Source organism: Arachis ipaensis, chromosome B09 (genome assembly GCF_000816755.2).
Source record: "Arachis ipaensis cultivar K30076 chromosome B09, Araip1.1, whole genome shotgun sequence".
In the NCBI taxonomy this organism is placed as follows: Eukaryota; Viridiplantae; Streptophyta; class Magnoliopsida; order Fabales; family Fabaceae; genus Arachis; species Arachis ipaensis.
In genome coordinates this window covers 49,151,021-49,166,089 of record NC_029793.2, presented here as the reverse complement: position 1 = coordinate 49,166,089, position 15,069 = coordinate 49,151,021, and the positions used below count along the sequence as shown (strand labels likewise).

The 15,069-nt window shown below is 35.0% G+C and overlaps 1 long non-coding RNA gene across 1 annotated transcript; it reads left to right on the top strand.

The window, feature by feature from the left end:
• Positions 1,516-4,530, top strand: LOC110266460. Its single transcript, XR_002353866.1, has 3 exons — positions 1,516-1,617; positions 1,756-1,975; positions 4,516-4,530. It is a non-coding gene; the product is annotated as an uncharacterized LOC110266460 (long non-coding RNA).

Sequence of the window (15,069 nt, the reverse complement as noted above, 5' to 3'; positions counted from 1 at the left end):
AGTATAACGATTCAATTTAATTAATAAAGATTATATTTAATATTTTATTCGTATAATTAGTGTAAAAGTATTTTATATCAACTTTGAGTTATAATTAATAAGTTTAACTTACTATATTGAAAGGGAATAAAAAGATAGTGGCTTTGAAATTAAAGTTAAATATTTTATTGATTAATATTATTTTTAATATGTATTTATAATTAACTGAATTTGAATTTCATAAATATTTTTTATTAGATTAGTAAAGATCATTTAATTAAGGATTCTCAAGTTTAATTATTGTATTAAGTAAGTTTTATCTTAAATAAATTTAATTTAATATGTTAAGAAAGAATAAAAAATTAATGGTTTTAATATTAAAGTTAATATGGTTTATTAACAGTTGTTTATATTATTTAATGTTTATCGATTAGTAAACTAAAAGTTTCTGATCCCAACAATGTTCTTAGTAACCGTCGTAAGGACCCTAGGCCTTTCAGATTTGGAACAGACGCCATAAGGCTCATCCTAGGCCCTTCCCTACTGACACTGCTCGAAGTTTGGACGCTTTCAACCCGTGTCACTGTCACACGTTTTCCTAGTTACCTAAGATAAGGCTGCGATCACCCTTAGCTGTCTACTAATCGGTACGCCATCGACACGGACCATAAAAAGTAGACTCTACTTTTTAAGCTGTCAACTGATCGGCACGTCTTTGGCATCTCCTGGTAAAAGTGACTCTCCTAGAATGTCGAACGCTACTTTCCTTCGTGCGTACCAACCTTTCGTCTCCAAGTCTTCGTTGTTTCGTAGAAGTGTGCGAATAGACTTTAAGGGTGGTTAGTTAATGTATTCATTGAAATAAAATAAAATACAAAATAAATATAAAATTATTAGTTTTGGAGTATTGGTAAACTTAGGCGGACTGACTCTAAATGTTCTACTGGTATCGATGATAAATAATGTTCCTAAATATTTTTAATAGAGTATATTTGATTTTAAAATTACTCTACCCTTCAATTTTATCAAAATATCTATTCATACCTATCCTTATTCTTTTATAAAATCCAAATTTCTAACCCTAAATTCCCAAATTGGAAATCAGAAACCCTAACCTACCCATTTTCTTCTCCCTTCAGCCGCCGAACCCCACCCCCCTTTCTTCCTAAACACAACACACAAACAAAAGAAAGAAACGCAGAGAGAAAAAGTACGAAGAGCAGAGAAAAGAGAGACGGAAGGGATGCTGCTCCGCTGCCGCCGTGATGTGACCGCCGGACCGCCGTGCGCGAGAATCTCGTGCCACCATCGTCAGCATTCCCCAACCTTGCCCGGACTGCAGTGCCTCCCATCGGCCGTTCGTGGAGCTGCGAAGAGTATCGCCGTCGAAGTCACACCATCGCAGAAGGAACAAGGGGAGGGAGACGAGCCCAAACCAGAAGCGGGAGGAAGAAGGCGTTGCTGTGGCTCCCGTCGCCGTCGCCGTTCGTGCTCCGTCGTTGCTGCCGTTCCATGGAGATGCATCGCCATCGCTGAGTGATGGAGGAGGAAGTTGCTCTGCCACCATCCGAGTTTGCTGTTGCAGTTGCCTATACCGCTGCCGTAGCTTCTTCGTTCTGTTATTACTTTCTAATTGTTGTAAGACATTCTTGCTGTTATATCAATTTGAATTAGCCTTGAATTTCCATAATTGTTCCTTTTATCCGTTTTGAATTCAACGTTCTTGCTTGCTGCCGTGGCCACCTCACGTTGCTGCTGCCTCTATTTCTGCCGTAGATGCCCTCGGCGCTGCCACTAGAAGGTCATCGGGGTTAGTTAGAGCTGCCGTTCTGATTCTGCCGCAGCTTGTCCGGATTCCTGCTCGTTCCTGTTCTCTGTTCAGCCTTCGCCAGAGCACTGTCATCAGAGAAACACTACTGAAACCGGGCCAGATTCACTGGTAATGCTACTTATTGTGGTTGCTGCTGTTCTGATCTCTGTGGGTTTCGACATTGAGGTAGGGGATTTATTTTTAAAATTAAACGTTTTTAATTTAGAATGCCTACAAAGTTAATTGGATAATTGCAAATAGTTAATGATGGTTAAGAATTGATTAATTGATGTGAATTACTTGAAATGTGTTTGAGAATCGTTAACGGTTGTGATTACTGTGAATGTCACTGGGTTTTGTTATTGTGAGTAATTAATTTGACAAGATTAACTTTGGTTAATGCTGTGACTGATATTGGTTTTTCTAATTTTGATGGATTTGTTGGAAATTCTGATCTTATGTGTCATTGCTGAATTGGTGGAAATCTGGTTGTGAATTGTATTTGGAATTACTGATTTTTGTGATGAGTTGACTGAGATTCTGATCTTGAATGAGTTATTTTGAATTGTTTGATATTGAATTGGAATTTTAATATACTGGAATGGCTGTGAAATGGACTCGTGACGGGTTGGAACTGGTTGAAATGTGGCTGCAAGTGGTGATTCATTTAATGTTATATGATGAGTTAATTATTGAATGAAATGTATTTGAGAAAAGTCAGTTGTGGTGATTATTCTGAGTTATGATTAAAGTTGGATGCAGATGTGAATTAAGTTTAGGTTATGGCTATGATATTGAATGGCTTCGTTGTCGTGAGTAATTAACTGATAAGATTTACTTTGTTTTGAGGCTGTGATTGTTATTGGTTTTCTGATTATTTTAGAATTGCCGGAAATTCCGAATTTAGTCGATTGTGCCAAGTTGGTAATTATTGTTGATTTACGTTTAATTAGAGTTGATTTTGAGAATGGTTAAGGAATTAAAGGTTGACCACTGAACTATTTTCTTAAAACAAGATCTTTAGAATAAAATGGTAACTTTGCTAATAACTAAATTACTTTAAGAATAACTAGGAATATGAAAAAGTTTGTGTTTCAAATATTAGTTATGAATTCTTGAAGCTGAACTAGTTTACCTTTAAAAGAATGGTTTATGGAAACTCTGATTTTAATTAATGTTAGGATGTTGGTTGTTAAACTGATTTATGATGAGATGGTTATTGAGATTCTGTTGTCGTGATAATTGCTGATAAAAGAACTGGAGATTTGTTGAGAAAGAAGGAACCCGTAAGGGTGGCTAAGTCCGAGTTTTAGGGAAGGTGTTGCTGAAATGTTGTAAAATTTGAGATTTTACTTGGAAACGTTATTTTATAAGAATTGGATTTGGAAAGTTATATTATTTAAGTTTTATCTATTGATTAAAGTATTATGTATGGGCAGAATTTATTACGAAAACAATTTTATTTAGAGTTGATTCATTAATAATAGAACGAATTATGTCTTGAATCTTATTTAGGTAAGAAAAGAATTATACTATTTTGAATTTGAATTACTAAGGAAAGGCTTATGTCTCAAGTTTGATTTATTTAAGAAAGGAATTATATTTTTAATTCAATTTAATATGAAAAGAATTATGTTTTGGGCTTGAAGTAGAGGATTACTTTTCAGAAGTTTGGTGAATTTTATAATATTTGCATCCGAATGATAAAGAGAAATGGTTTGAGCTAAGATGTTGTAGAAGTGAAAGATGTAAAGTTTGTATATTATGATGGAATTTGTATAGTATAATTGAACAGAGACAGAAAGAGGTAATGCATAAGAATGTGAAAGTGATAATGAATAATGAGAATGATAATGAATGATGATAATGAGAATGATTATGTGATGATCTGCTGCGTAAAGGCAGTCAGATAGATGGTGGTGCAACCACCGAGAGCGCTTCCCTGGGATACTTAGCCATAATGCTATTCTGTAAGTTAGAGGACTCTTACAGAGGTATCGAGAAAACACATAACTAGCATATGCTCCTGTAAGTCAAAGGACTCTTACAGTGAGTGTGTGTGTGTGCTCCTGTAAGTCAAAGGACTCTTACAGTGAGTGTGTTGGGCAGTTATAAGTTAACTAGCTCCGCCATGCAAGTCAAAGGACTCTTGCAGTGGTTTGCCTCACAAGTCAAAGGACTCTTGCGAGGGACATTGCCAACAGGGAAGCCTTACCTGGTCAAAGGACTCCGGGTAACATCGGGAGCGGGTATGTAACCGACAAATGAGCTCATTACCTGCACTAGGGCTAGACATGCATCATTCTTGTTTGCGCATTTGCTTTTGATTGGGTTTGCTCATTGTACTTCCCTGTGATTGTGCTGTTTGTCTTGCTGTGACTTGTTTGTATGTTGAACTGAATCTCTTGCTTGTACTATTAGTTGTGAATGTATTAAATTGATTAAGAATTGATGTTTTGATTAAGAATTAATTATGTGACTAATAGATGGTTAATGTGACTAGTTTCATATTTAGAATTTGTTTTGAGTTTAGAGATTTTGAAGGAGGTAATTAATTAGCTAAAGTAAAACCAAAAGTATTTTCAAAAAGGTTTGATAAAAATATAGTTTCCTTGAGTATGTTAATTATTTGCATGTTAATCATTACTTTTATGGCATTCCCATTCCCTACTGAGAACGTGTGGTTTGTTCTCACCCCAAAATCTTCCACCCTTTCAGTGACACAGGTTCGAAGACTCAGTTTGAAGCTGCGGGCGATTGTTAGACCTTATTTATGAGTTAAGTTTTTGAATTGAGTTGCTTTCATAGAATTCCCTCGCCTTTGTTGCTTAAGATTTTATTTTATAAAGAGGGATAGGAGTTGTATCTAAGTTACACTTGAATTTTGTTTGTATAATATTTAATAATAATTATATGATTATTATTATTTGGTGATGCTTGATATATGATTTGATAAATAAAAACAAAATTTTCGGGCATTTTCTACTAAAACTGAAACACGATATCGAACTAAAGGCTCAATATTAAATAGTTAATAAGGAAAACATGTCAGTAACGCCTTACTTTTGGTACGATCATGACGTATTAGAAGTTAGGTCATTACAATTCTAGCCTATACCACGAAGATACTAATCTCACAGACTCGGTCCGTGTATTAGATATCCAAGAGATACGCACTCAAGCTGTCGCCCAATGACTACGTTGAGCTCAGATAGAACGGAAGTGGTTGTCAGGCACGAATTCATAGAATTGAGAATAATGATGAGTGTCACGGATCATATCATTCTCTAGATCAAAGTACGAGTGAGTATCTTAGAATAGAATCAAGCGTAATTGAATAGAAAACAGTAGTAATTGCATTAATTCATGAAGAACAGCAGAGCTCCACACCTTAATCTATGGGGTGTAGAAACTCCACCGTAGAAAATACATAAGTGAAAAAGGTCTAGGCATGGCCGAATAGCCAGCCCCCAAAACGTGAACAATGGTCTCAGCTTCAAAGTATGAAAACTGGATACGAATACAATAGTAAAAAGTGCTATTTATACTAAACTAGTTTCTAGGGATTACAGAAAATGAGTAATTAAGTGCAGATAGTGCAGAAATCCACTTCTGGGGCCCACTTGGTGTGTGCTTGGGCTGAGCCTTGAGCTTTACACGTGCATAGGCTGTTCCTGGAGTTACACGCCAGCTTGGGTGCCAGTTTGGGCGTTTAACTCCAATTCTGGTGCCAGTTTGGGCGTTTTACGCCAGAAAGTTTTAGGCTGGCTTTGAACGCCAGTTTGGGCTATCAAATCTCGGGCAAAGTATGGACTATTATATATTTCTGGAAAGCCCACGATGTCTACCTTCTAACGCAATTGAGACCGTGCCAATTGGGCTTCTGTAGCTCCAGAAAATCCACTTCGAGTGTAAGAGGGTCAGAATCCAACAGCATCTGCAGTCCTTTTTCAGCCTCTGAATCAGATTTTTGCTTAGGTCCCTCAATTTCAGCCAAAAAATACCTGAAATCACAGAAAAACACACAAACTCATAGTAAAGTCCAGAAATGTGATTTTTGAATAAAAACTAATAAAAATATAATAAAAAGTAACTAAAACATACTAAAAACTATGTAAAAACAATGCCAAAAAGGGTATAAATTATCCGCTCATCACAGCCACATCCTCAGGAGCACCTTTAGCACCTGCAGCACCACCTGCTTTCACAGCACCATCATCTTGTGCACCACCTTTTTTAGCGCCTTGATCAGATGGAGCGCCGCAATCAGCAGCGTTATGAGCAGTCTGAGCGTCGCAATATGTGACGCTATTCACATCTGAAGCTGATTGTGACGTCGGGGCGTACTGACATCCCCTCTGAGCTTGACACACCCTCGGAGCACTCTGAGGAGGAGGAGGATGAGCAGGAGGAGGATGAGCAGGAGGGGACCCAGCAGGAGGCGACTCAGCCTGAGCACCCCACAGAGCCTGCGGCACATCCTTCGACAGGAGACGATAGAGATGCAGGCAATGATCCTTCACACCCAGCTTGACTGAGAGCATCGAGGACAATGCTGTGATCTAAGTGTCGGGAGGTCGCCGTTTCCGACGGATTATATTTTGGTGAACCATTTCAGACTTCTATTCTATTGTGCTTTATTTTATATTTTGCTTTATTTTATTTTATTTTTCTTTTAGTACTTGCACATTTCTATTTTATTATACTTCTGTTTATTTTTACTTTGTTGTATTTTGCACTTTGGGCTTGTATATACCGTGGATATTTAGCTTGAATTGCACTTTTAGTTTATGAGTTGGGGTGTAGAAAAACATGGATTATTAAGTTTAGTTTACCCTTTTGGCATAGGAGAAATTGATTTGATTGAAAATAGGGAGTAAACTAAAAAAAAAATTAAGTTTTTCATAATCACAACATTTCACTTAGTTTCAAGAAATTCATTTTTCTTAGAAAATGCATTTAAGATTCACATTGATTTGAGTTAAAACTTTTTGTAACTTGCACGATATATATATAATTGGAATATGATTTTTGAGCTAAGAACACACAACCCGTGAGTTTTTGAGCTTAATTGTATGGTAACATTATTTAACCATGATTTTTATTCTTGTGTGTTTCTTCTCTATGATTGCAATCTTTGGTTTGTTCCATTCTATATGTCCATTATTTAGTGTATGTTCATGCTTATATGTGATTGTGGCCATCATTTGATATTAGCTCACTTATCCCAAACAGCCTACCATTTCATTTACCTTTGTTTGCCACTTTGAGCCTTCTTAACCCCCTTTTTGTTATTTATATTACCACATCACTAGTCTTAAGCGGAAAAATAATTAATTACCCTATTTTGAATCTTTGGTTAGCTTAAGATAGAGATTGTGTGTCAACTAAGTGTGGGGAAATGTGGGACCTATGGTTAATGAGAATGTGTCTTTGCTTATATTGACAATTATTGGGAATCTGGGTGCCTACTCATGTGAAATTAGAAAAACATATGCATTGATATATTATGCTTTCATGTTTAATATATATATATATAGAAGGGAATAAATGAAACGGGGAGAAAATCACTCCAATATTAAGTTCAATAAAAAGATCAATGCATATGTGATGAAATTAAAAATTGATACATGAGTGTGTGAAAATATGTAAAAGTGAGATTTTGGATAGCTAAGCTTAATTTTAGAATTGTATAGAGTGTGTGTATGTGTTAGGTGAGAACTTAGGTTAGTCAAAGATTTATATGATAGCTCAGTTGGCCATACATATATCCTCACCCTTACCTTAGCCCCATTACAACCTTGAAAAGCCCTCATGATATTTGCATTTGTACACTTGATAATTGTTGATTGGTTAGATGAAGAACAAAGTTCTAGAAAGCATGGTTAGAGGAGATTTGAGTTGTTTAACCCCAAACACTTGAATAATTAGAGTGCATATACAAATCCAGTGAGGGTTCAATTGCTCATTTCCATATGTCCATATTTGATCTTTGCTTGTCTTGCAAGTTTGTGAACTCTTTTGATTAACTCAACTCAATTGTGAATGTGTTTTGATATGATTGATTTAGCCCTTGATTGTGCATATATGATTTCTTAGAAATTTGACTCAATTTGACCACATATATGCTTATATATATAGATAGATAGTAATTAGAATAGCATGATGCATGTAGGTGGCTCACATCTAAATAGGTTGCATTGCATAAGTCCCACCACTCTGCCTTCACTCTTTTGGTTCTCTTGAGCTTAGCATGAGGACATGCTAATGTTTAAGTGTGGGGAGATTGATAAACCACTATTTTATGGTTTATCTTGTGATAAATTGAGTGGTTTTTATCAATTCTTGGCACACTTATTCATATAATTTGCATGGTTTTACAAATCCTTCCTAATTTTGTGATATAGTTGAAAACATGTTTCCTGGGCCTTTAAACTGTCAATTTTAATTACCCTTTATTACCATTCGATGCCGTGATCTGTGTGTTAAGTGTTTTTAGGCTTTATAGGGCAGGAATGGCTTAGAGGATGGAAAGGAAACATGCAAAAAGTGGAAGGAACGCAAGAAAATGAAGTTTTGAAAAGCTGGCAGCGGCGCGTACCGTGGGCAACGCGTACGCGTGACTAGCGCAGAAGACAAGCGACACGTACGCGTGACAAGGATTTTTCTCAAGTGACGCGTACGCGTGACAGGCGCCACGTATAGAAATTGCAGAAAGCGCTGGAGGCGATTTCTGGGCTCCTTTTTGGCCCAGTTCCAAGCACGAGAACACAGAATAGAGGCTGCAGAGTGGGGGAATAATTCATTCATCCCACACAAATTTTATACAGATAATTTTTGGGTTTTAGATGTAGTTTTCTAGAGAGAGAGGCTCTCTCCTCTCTCCAGGTTTTAGGGTTTTTAGCTTTAATTCTTCTCAAATTCAGATTTCTATTTTACTTTAATTTAGTTTTCTTCTACTCTTATTAGTTCTAGTACTTTAGTTTATCTATTTCTCTTGTTGACCTCTTTATGTTGCTATTTTATTTTATGAATTCTCATGTTAGATTTGATTTTCTATTTAATGCAATTTGAGGTATTTCATATTTATGATTGCTCTCTTCAATTTATGTTATTAATGCTTTCAATTGGTTGTTTGGATTTTATTATCTCTTATTAGTTTCCTATGTTTTTATGTTATGCCTTCCAAGTGTTTGACAAAATGCTTGGTTGGATTTTAGAGTAGATTTTCCTCCTCTTGGCTATGGTTGAGTAATTGGAGACTTTTGAGTTATTAAACTCCTTTGTTGATTGATAATTGAAAGTTGCTAGTTGATTTGGATCCCTCTAAAGCTAGTCTTTCCGTAGGAGTTGACTAGGACTTGAGGAATCAAATTGATTCATCCACTTGACTTTCCTTCATAGTTAGAGGTTAACTAAGTGGGAGCAATAGAAAATTGATGTCACAATTGATAAGGATAACTAGGATAGGACTTCTAATTTTCATACCTTGCCAAGAGTTTTCTTAGTTATTAATTTAATTTCTTGTTATCTACATTCCTTGTTCCACATTTCAAAAACCCAAAAAGATACAATCCCATAACCAATAGTAACATACTTTTCTGCAATTCCTTGAGAGACGACCCGAGGTTTAAATACTTTGGTTTATTTTATTGGGTTTGCTTTAGTGACAACCACATTTTTGTATGAAAGGATTCTTTGTTGGTTTAGAAACTATACTAGCAACGAGAATTTATTGTGAATTCTTCACTAGCAAAAATCCGTTCATCACATACTCCATCCACGTACGCGAGTTTTCAAAACCGAATGGGTGGCTCGCGTCGTGTGCAACATGCCGCGTATGCACACCTACAAAATTGATAATTCCGTGTACGCATGTTACAAGTCGCGTACGCATGCCAGTAAAAATGCCATTTCTCGTGTATGCATGCAAATGTCGCATACGTGAGAGTACTTGGCAGCGGCCAATTCTGGCGTCGCGTGCACTGTCTGCATATGCATGCTCCGAAAAATCCTTAAAAGTGTTGTTTGCTGCAGAATTTAGATTTTTGTACCAAACTTCAAATGCACATAACTTTTTTTTTAAACATTTTTCATCCGTTCTTTGAACATCTTAAACCTCTCGAACTCAAATTTTATTTAAATCAAGTTTCATCAAAATTGATGTCCGGAGCACAAGTTATGGCTCGTTGAAAACTTGCAAAGTTCTCTAGTTTTCTAAAACTCCAAACCAACCAAACTCAAACACACTCTAATCAATACCAAAACCTATCATTCAATATCAACACTCCTATATATATGATCAATTACTCCCCAACCACTTTCTCAACCATTTCACACCTAATATTATTCAATTCACCAATCCAACAATCCATTGAATCTGCAATTTTCCAAATTTAACAACATCATCCCTTTTTAAGTACCATGCGTACAATCATTATAAATCATCAATCATCATCATATTATAATCACCTCAATCATATCCCAACGCATACAACTCATTCAATCTTCATCACAATTCATATGCCACATACACAATTCAATCAACCATTTATTCAATTTAATCCTATCTTAATGTCTACTAGCCTAAGTTTTACGAAACATTACATATTAACTAAAAAAAATTGAAACCATACCTCGGCCGATTTTTGCACAACTCAAAATACCAAAACAATCTCCAAACAAGTTCACAATTCCAAGCAATTCCAATCCACCAACTTTACTCCAATCACAAGAATTCAAGCTATATACATTCAATTTACCATAATTAATAACTAGGGCTCACAATTACACGAAATCACAATGCTTTTGAAGTGGCTTACCTTACCCAATGGTGACTGAGACAAAACCTAATATTTTCCAATGCTAAATACCACCTAAACAACCAAAAACACAAAATCCACTTAATAACTAAACCCAAAATTTCGAAATTTTTAGGGCAGAGAATTGAACAAGAAATTAAAAGTTTCTTACCATGTTGTTTAGCTAAAAATGATGGGATTAGCGAGAACTTTGCATGGCTGCAAACGTCATGCACATCGGAGTTCCGTAGCTCAAGTTATGAGCGATTGAAGAGAAGAGTGAATAGTAACCCTTCTTCCTCTCCTCTCAACTCAGCAGCTGTGTTTTGTGTTGTTATGTGGTCAATAAGGCTGAATTGGCTTCATTAACACACTTATATATGTTGGGCTTGGGTCCAATTTGGACCCGGTCCAACCGGTTAGCGTTTTTAGTTCGTTTGGCCCAACTTTGGGCCAAAACTTTTAGAATTAGGGCTCGGTTTTTAATTCTAAATATTTTTCTAAGCATCTTTATAGTTTTTATTACTCTTACACAGTACTGGACATACATAAGCCGGTACTGCCGGCTAATTTACCGGTATGCATTTTTACGCAATTTTCCACCAAAAATTACATTTTTCCACTCAAAAAAACTACCAGATTCAAATTTCACCTTTAAATTTTAATTAATACTTCTAAATTTTTGAACCTATTCTGGGCAATTAAATTGTTATTTTATTTTAATTAAACATGTAATTAAATTTCGGTTCTTACAAATATTACTACAAATTCTTTTGGGTAATGCTAGAGAATTAATATTGTATCAGCTATTTTCAGTCAATATTATAATAGACTACCAAGCAAGTCTAGTATGAAGTCTACAAAAATTGAATTTTTACTGAGTTTAGATTTTGAATGTTTTCTTCAATTGAGTTTTGGATGTTATTATTTAACAATTTCAAAATATTTTTTTCTTATATTAATATGGACTACAATATTGACTATACAATATTGATTTCCAAAACTTTCTCTATTCTTTACTTATTTTTATCATTTTCTATAACATTTTGAAAATATTTTTGTGGTTATAAAAAGTGAAAGAGATTTTTGTCGATATCTCTATAAATTAAGGACGATTTTAGTAGTTTCTCCTCTTAATAAACTTATGTCTTCCAAAAACAAAACCTTCACACCTTTCCTCTCTTCTAAGATGATCTATTTTTTATTTTTTCTTTTATCGAAAAAAGAGTATCGCTGATCTGAAATAAGTAGTTTTTTTAGGGAAAAGAATATATAGGTCCATGATATTTCAAATTGATGACAAATTCATCCCTCATGATTGGAAAATACAAAATCATCCATCATCATTTCATACGTAAGACATTTCGGACGTCCCATGCAATCTCCTTTACTAAACATAATGGAGACAGTAGATGTGGCATTGATACAACTTTAATGGTGCTATGTATTTATTACGGTGCCAATGTGTCAACATTCTAGAATGTATGAGGACAAATAGGTCCTTGATGCACAATACGACACTATTTTTGGAGCTACCCTAACTCTTCACTTTGAAGGCAAACTCTATATGACGCCATAGTAGTCATTTTCTATGAGAATTTGTTTGAGTTGTTGCATTATTTTCCATGACCAGTGAAGGAGTATCATCGAGCTCACAACGAGGTCTAGTGTCATCCACCGTTCATTGTGTGCAAGCTTGACCGAGAGAGATGGTATTGCTCCAGGTGTTTCTACGGAGTCTATGCCATACTCTACAAGTCCAAGATGTAAACAAACCCAAATAGATTATTCCTTGGCTACCCATTCTACAAGGTAATATAACATTGTCGTTGATTTTGATTGAATTGGTTTTGGTTATCTTTTTGTTTTCTATAGTTGAGGCTTCAATATCACTGCAAATTCTTTTGGGTAATACTAGACAATCAATACTGTCTAGTATGAAGTCCATTAAAATTGAATTTTTACTGAGTTTAGATTTTGAATAATTCTTTTAATTGAGTTTTGGATGTTCTTGTTTAAGAATTTCAAATTTTTTTTTCTTATCTTAATATTGACTATACAATGTTGATTTCCAAAACATTCTTTATTCGTTGTTCTTATTTTTATCCCTTTTTATAACATTTTAAAAATATTTTTATGGTTATAAAAAATGAAAGAAATTTTTGTTGATATCTCTATAAATTAGGAATGATTTTAGTAGTTTCTCCTCTCAATAAACTTATTTCTTCCAAAAATAAAACCTTCAGTCCATCACTCTCCCTCTTAGATTATCCATGTTTTTAACAGAGAAAAGGGTAACTTTGCTATGAAATAAGTGTTTTTTTAGAAAAAATAACATATAGATCCATGATCTTTTAAATCGAAGACAAATTCATCCCTCATGATTGGAAAATACAAAATCATCCGTCATCATTTTATACGTAGGACATTTGCGTCTTTCCATGCAATCTTCTTTATAAAACGTAATAGAAATAGGTGATGTGGCATTTATATGATTTTAACGATGATATGTATCCATTACGTTGCCAAGATGTCAACTTTCTAGAATGTATGAGGACAAATAGGTCCCCAGAGCACAATGCGACACCATTTTCGGAGCGACCCTAACTTTTTAAATTGAAGGCGAACTCCATATGACGCCATAGTAGTCATTTTTGTGAGAGTTTGTTTAGGTGTTGCATTATTTTCCAAGGCCAATGAAGGAGTATCATCGAGCTCACAACGAGGCCTATTGTCATCCACTATTTATTATGTGCAAGATTGACCGAGAGAGATGGCATTACTCTTAGGTGTTTCTACGGTGTCTATGCCATACTCTACAAGTTGAAGACATAGACAAATCCAAATAGATTGTTCCTTGGCTACCTAATCTACAAGGTAATTGATAGGGAAAAAATCGTCGGTAAATAATTTCACCAAAAATAATCGCGTTGCAAGTATAGATCTAAATCGAAAATTAAACCTCAATCAAATTTAATTTGTTTGTCACTAAAGTAAACCCAATAAAAATAAACCGAAGTATTTAAACCTTGGGTCATCTCGCAAGAAATTGCAGGGATGTATGTTACTATTGGTTATGAGATAATATATTTTTGGATTTTTAAATGTTGAACAAGGAATTTAAATGACACGGAAATAAACTAACAATTAAGAAAAATTCTAGCAAGGATTGATAATTAGAAGTCCTATCCCATTATCATACTCACTTGTGATGGTAATTGTAAATTGCACTCACTTAGTTAACCTCTAATAAATGAAGGTAAGTCAAGTGAGAAAATCAACCTGAATTCACAAGTCCTAATCAAAGACTAGAGTTAGTGAAGTTCAAGCCAACTAACTAGTTTCAATCACCAACCAACAAGAGACTTTGATGATTCAATAGTCTCCAATTAATCAATTCAAGCTAAGAATATAAAAATCTAACTTAAAACCCTCCCAAGCATTTTATCAAACATTTGGAAGGCACAACAGAAAAATATAAAAAACTAGCAAGGAATATTAAATCCAAACAACTAATTGCAAAAATCAATAATAACAAACGAAGAAAGGAGCAATAAATATGAAATACCTCAAATTACATTAAAAAGAAAATTGAATCTAACATGAGAATTCATAAACTAAAATAGAAACATAAAATAATCAACAAGGGAAATAAATAAGCTAGAAAGCTAGAACAATTAAAAGTAGAAGAGAAACTAAATTGAAATAAGATAGAATTCAGAAATTGAAAAGGAATAAAACTAAGAACCTTAAAACCTAAAATTATGTGAATGAAAGTTGTTTCCCTGATTTCCCCACTCTGCAGCCTCTAATCTATGTTTTAAGGCTTGGAACTGGGTTGAAAATAGCCCAGAAATCACCTCCAGCATTTTCTGATACGTGCAACACGTGGCTCAGTCACGCGTACGCGTCACCCACGCGTACGCGTGATCTACGCGTGCACGTCGCCTAACAGCATGGCAACTATGGCAAATTGCATATTATTTCGAAGCCCCGGATGTTACCTTTCCAACGCATCTAGAACCACCTCATTCGGACCTCTGTAGCTCAAGTTATGATCGATTTAGTACGAAGAGGTCAGGCTTGACAGCTTAGCAATTCCTTCAATTTATTGTTTTCCTTCCATTTTTGCATGCTTCCTTTCCATCCTCTAAGCCTTCCTACCTTATAAACCCTGAAAACACTTAACAAACATATCACAGCATCGAATGGTAATAAGAGGGGATTAAAATTGTAAATTTAAGGCCAAAGAAGCATATTTTCAATCATAGCACAAAATTAAGAAGGAAAATGTAAAACATGCGAATTATATGAATAAGTGTGAGTTTAGTGGATAAAATCCACTCAATAAGCACAAGATAAACCCTAAAAATGGGGTTTATCAATCTTTCCACACATAAACATTAGCATGTCCTCATGCTAAGCTCAAGAGAACTGAAAGAGTGAAGAGGAATGGTAGGATTTATGAAATGCGACCTA